Source organism: Cajanus cajan, chromosome 10, assembly GCF_000230855.2.
Source record: "Cajanus cajan strain Asha chromosome 10, NIPB_CcT2T_4, whole genome shotgun sequence".
NCBI lineage: Eukaryota > Viridiplantae > Streptophyta > Magnoliopsida > Fabales > Fabaceae > Cajanus > Cajanus cajan.
In genome coordinates, this window is record NC_138526.1 from 45,275,505 (window position 1) to 45,281,504 (window position 6,000).

Below are 6,000 nucleotides of genomic sequence, written 5' to 3' on the forward strand. Positions count from 1 at the left end.
GTGGGACTACCATTAACTAGCACTGATAGACGAGCTGTATTGAGACACTCCCTGATCCATCCAATCCATTTATGATTAAAACCCAAGCGCTCAAGCATATATAGTAGGTACTCCCATGACACAGAGTCATATGCCTTCTCAAAATCAACCTTAAAGAATATGATAGGTTTTTTCATCCTCTTAGCTTCATCAATAACCTCATTAACAACCAGCACACTATGTAACATATTCCTACCTTCAAGGAAGGCGTTTTGTCGCTCATCAATAACACTTGGCAGAACTCGCTTGACTCTATTGGCAAGAACTTTGGCTAAAATCTTGTACATACACCCAACCAAGGAGATGGGTCTGTAGTCTTCAAGGCTTTGTGGATCCTGTTTCTTTGGTATTAGAGTGATGAAGGCAGAATTCGTGCCCCTAGGCAGTCTCCCATTGTGATGAAATTCCATAAGAAAGCGACATATATCCCCTCTTAAAGTTTCCCAAAATTCCTTTAAGAATTTAAAATTCACACCATCAGGACCCGGACATTTATTACTACCACACTCCCACAATGCAGATCGAATTTCCTCTTCAGAAAATGGAGCAATGAGTAATTCATTCTGATCTTGGGAAAGTGATCTAAAATGTGTACCATCCAGTCTTGGTCTATTTTGGCACTGCTCTTGAAGCCTCTGATAAAAGAAATCTCTAACATGTCCCTTAACTACTGTAGGATCCTCTGACCAAGAACCATCAATGAATAGTCCTTTCAAGGCATTTTTCTTTCTCCTCCAGCTTACCATGAGATGAAAGAATTTTGTATTCAAGTCCCCTTCTTTCAACCATTTCACTCTTGACTGTTGTGACAGAACCGCCTCGTTTCTAATTGTCACTTTCCAAAACTCATTTTGTAATTCCACTCTCTTATGGATCTCTTCTTCAGACAACCCAAGGTTTTCCTCCTTCTTATCCAGGTAGTTTAGATCTTTGATGATCCGTTGTTGTAAGGCCTGTGGATTCTCAAAAGACTCTAGATTCCAATGTTTTAGCTTTGACTTCAACACTCTCAACTTTTCCTTTAGAACATATGCACCCCACCCCTGAATTGAGATTCCTTCCCAAGAGTCCACAACAAACTTCTTAAACGATGGGTCTTGAAACCAATGATCTAGGGTGCGGAATGGTTTTGGTCCCCAATCTGAGTTACACACCTGCATCTTGACTGGACAGTGGTCAGAAATACATCTATTTAATACAGTCTGTAGACAGCCAGGCCAAATAAGAAACCATTCCCTAGAAACCAAGATTCTGTCCAACCTACTCTTGACCATACCATTTGGCTTAAACCATGTGAATCGTTTACCAACAATAGAAATATCCTCAACTTCCATATTAGAGATAAAATCATTGAAAAGTTGAATATCAGTCTGATTATGACTTTCGTGCACCAAATTGACCCTTTCAGACACCACTCTAATACTATTGAAGTCTCCAGCTAGGCACCAGAGAGATACAGAAATAGCACTCCTCTTACCAATTAGCTCAGCCCACAGTTCCCGTTTTAACATTGATTGACATGAGGCGTAAACATTAACAACCACAATTTGTACACCATTATCTTTCCAGGTACCCACAATACCTAGAAATCCCACACCTTCAAACTGATTGACCAAATCAAACTTGTCTTTCCTCCAAGTAGTTAATAGACCACCCGCCACACACTCCGCTCCAAACCGTTTTGGAAATGCAGATGAAATCAGATGACCGAATCAGAATTGAAGAGAAAAGATTGAATGCCTTATGCTTTTGAAGGAAGTCACATAAATGTACTATATATGGTTCCTGAGCAGTGAAATCAGATGACCGAATCAGAATTCGTTCGACGCCATGCTTTCTTCAAAGTCAAATTGTCTTTTCAGTAATTAAGTATAAAGTTTGAAAGCCATATCATATATAATTTATTAATTAACGTCCTTGATGTTGAAATATGATACGGGTGATGGTAACTGATCGGAGTAGCATTCTTTTGCTTTCAAGATTCAACGATTAAAACCCATGTTGCAGGTGGTGTACATGTCCCACAAGAGTTTAACCCAAGCTCCCTCAGGGTTTTATGGCAAGAATTCATGAGTTCCACCATCAAAACCTGATGCAATGGCCTTGTCACCTCGTGTCTAGCCACTTAATTTGTTGAGAAAAGTAGACTAAAAGACGATAGCTTTAAATCCCGATAATTAGGGCAACTAATTAAGAAACTGAATTCCAACACATTGCTTGAAATTGATGGGTTCGATGAAAAAGTTCAGGTTGCAAGTATTTTTTATAGTTCAGGTTGCATCATCAAGTTCATGTAAAAGTTCAGGTTGCATCATCAAATCTCACCAAGTCCTACCGTTTATGCTTGATAAAGTCCTCAAAAATTGCAAATAAAAATAATAAAACATCCTTAAAGAGATTATTTATTGGATTATAACGAAGCTAAGGTCTTTTATACTAATTCCTTTGGCTATATATATATTTTATGGTTTTATTGCCCTTTTTTTCTTGTTAAAAATCATGCACTTAAATACATAATTTATAACTCCTATTACTTCTTTACTAGAATTAGGTTCAACTTTTTTTTATTTGTCAAAGTTACATTAGTTTAGGAACAATCCTGACATTTTATGTGTCTAGGCGGTGTTCTTATATACTTTTTTACAACCATGCATGTTATTAGGCATAAAATCTAGTTGATTATCTCAATATATCTTACTTAAAGAAAACGAGTTTATTACTATTCAAGATAATGACTTGTTAGTACAAGTTATTGTATATAAATATTTATATAAAAATTGATACACAAATTAATAAAAAAAAATGCATTAAACTAATAATAAAACGTTAATAATTCTTAAAAAAAAAGTACTATACTTTTCATTTAACTTACTTCTACACTATCATTTATTATAATGTTCTATATAAATAATTTTGAGGACCAAAAGTCATACATCTCCAACTAAAATGACCAAAAAGGTCAAAAAAATTTAAGATTAAAACTAAAACTTGAAAAAAATTTATAGACACCAAAAAACATATTTCACTCTTTTATAATTTATAATCATATCACAATTTTATATTAGATATGAAATATATATATATATATATAATAATTTTACTTATAAAATTAATATTAAAATTATTTCACAATTATATACTCTCATACCCCTCATAATTATGAGTATAGAGCGGTCGTATCTCCAAACAAACCTCATGAGCAATCTTACATTGATAATAGCATAGTTCAAACTTAAAATTCTTTGCATACTATTCTAACCACTTATCACTTGGTCAACCTCAATGAATTAATAACACTTGACCTAATAATTTCTATATCTAACATTTCTCCAACTAATTTCTCAATGCCAAACTTTTACGCAAAATAGTGAAATAATGATCAAGTCTTCTCTATGGTGGTAACCTTTCTATAGTGGTAAAAAAATAAATTCTTTCAAAACTTTACCTATATATTAGATTTAGATTTTAGTCAATTGTTGATTATCTCTTCAATCATATGATAATCACTATAAGAAATATCATTACATACAATAATATACAAAAAAATATCACTATAGATACAATATATGTATAAATCTAGTTGACATATGTCTATATATAATTTTAATATTCATTTTGAATGAAATTTAACAATATCTATTATATGTTGGTATAGGCTTGTTTTGATAAGTTTCTGCAAAAATATTTTTAGGAGAGAAAAATAGGAATTAAAACTAGCTTATGCAAATGTTAAAGATAAGATTTTGAAGAAGCTAATAAGATGGAACTTCTAAAAATTAGTTTATAAACAAACTAATTTTAACTTATGGGGAAGCTATTTTTTTTTTCTTATTGTTCTCTCTTAAAAGTGTTTACGGAGAAGTTTACTCAAATAGACTCTATAACTTATATATTTACATTTTTCAACAATATATATCATCATATATATATTATATCTACGGTGCATATAAAAATAATTTTTAATGACAAGGAATTATGTGTCATTATAAAGCATGTCATTATATAATTATTTTTTTTAGTGAACCTATAATAAAACTCTCAAGCATGTTACCTTATGTAGCAACCTCGGTCGCGACGGGACGGCGAAAAATAAATTGAAAAGAGGAGTCGCCACCAATGTTATTTTTTACGGAAAAACATTGGAAAAACCATAAAATAGAAAACAGTCTACGAAAACCAAATTTTGAGTTCGGGAGTCAATTACGTGTGAGGAAGGTATTAGCACCTCACAACGTTCGTCCTAAGACGATTACCTTTAATTAATTAAACTAATTATTTATAATTTATAAAAATATTTATCTCACTAAAATAATCAAATATATTTTATTTTTTTTGGGCTCGACAAGATTTAATTCTTGCTCCTACGTATCTTCATGTGCAATGAAGAATCAGAGTTACGTAGTTCTTTGTGGAAAATATTTGAGTGTTGACGTTTTTTAATTAAATATTATTTTAGTGAAATATAGGATTCTTGAACCGTCACAGCTCATTCATCCTAAAAATATAGAATTGACTAAAGTGTACACCAAAATCAATTCAATAGAATTATAATTAAAATTATTGTTATAGATGTTATGATCTTAAAATTTCTTGGTAGAACATTTTTTATTTTTACTCTCACTTTTGGAAAAAAAATTTAAAGATAAGCTGTCACAACTTACTTTGAATTCCAAAGGTTAAAAAAGATGTCATATCTAATTAACCATTCCTTTAATAAAATTTTGATATAATAACTTCAAATATTTATATTGAATATTGTAATATTATATTTGATTTTTAATCATATTTTAAATTTAGTTATTTTTTATGATAATAAGTTGTCACAACTTATATCCTTAAGTTCTAGGATTAAATGAATATCACATTCAAATAATCTCTTTTTTATAGATATAATTTATATTATATATTAATAAAATATTACTGTAAATATTATTATTGTTGTTGGTTGTTATAAATATCTAGCACCTTAAAAAAAAACTAACTTAATCAATAAAATCAAGTAAACTAATTTTGTTAAAACAAGAAATAGATATTATCATCTAAGATTAAAGGGATACCACATAAAAATAATTTTTTAGAGAAAATAGATATTATTAATTTTTAAAAATAAATTATTATTATTATTATTATTATTATTGTTAAAGTAACTATTACTATTATCCAAAGAAAACAACTAATGTACATAAATAACAAAATAATTTAATCTACCACGATATACTACATTGTTTTCTATGGTTAAAAACCCATTATCATAAAATATTAATATAATGCATACCTTAAAAAAATGTGATGTAAAAAGGAGAACATTGAAAAGAATGGAATAAAATAAAATAAAAATGGGCTAAGAACAAAGGAGGTATGATAAGCCTACATGGCTTGATGCAACGTGAGTGGGTGAGAAAAAAAAGATGGCATTGACCCACTTTGAGCCCACCATGGAACATGAAAACAAGATAGGACAAAAGAATAGGAAAAGAAAGAAAGAAACAAAAGGGGAAAACGAAAAAAAACAAATGGGTCAAGCATTAATTCGTAGCAGCAGGGCAAAAACAGAGAAAAATGAAAAGGAAATCGCCTTCAGTATCGCTGCTGCTGGAAATTGCCTCCGGTGTTGGCATGCGGCAGTGCATGAAGGTTCTCGGGATAACTTATTCAATTGTATTTCCCTGGTAGTGTTTGTTAACCCATTTTATGTATCTCTTTCATTATGGCCAGGTTTTATTCATAAAATGATTTGCTGAAGTTTGAGGGGAAGGGTTCCGATTCCATAAATAAATTTTGTTTTAATCAAAGAAAATTGGAGAAAGTAATTGATACCTACACTATTTTAGTCTCTTGCTTGATCTTCCGCTTGAGTCCTCCGTGCTTCCCCTCGCTCCCTTTTCTCCGTCCTCCCCCTTCTGGAACGAATCCCCCCTTGTTTAGACATTTTGTTCTCTTTTTATGGCTCTCCTGCCCCCC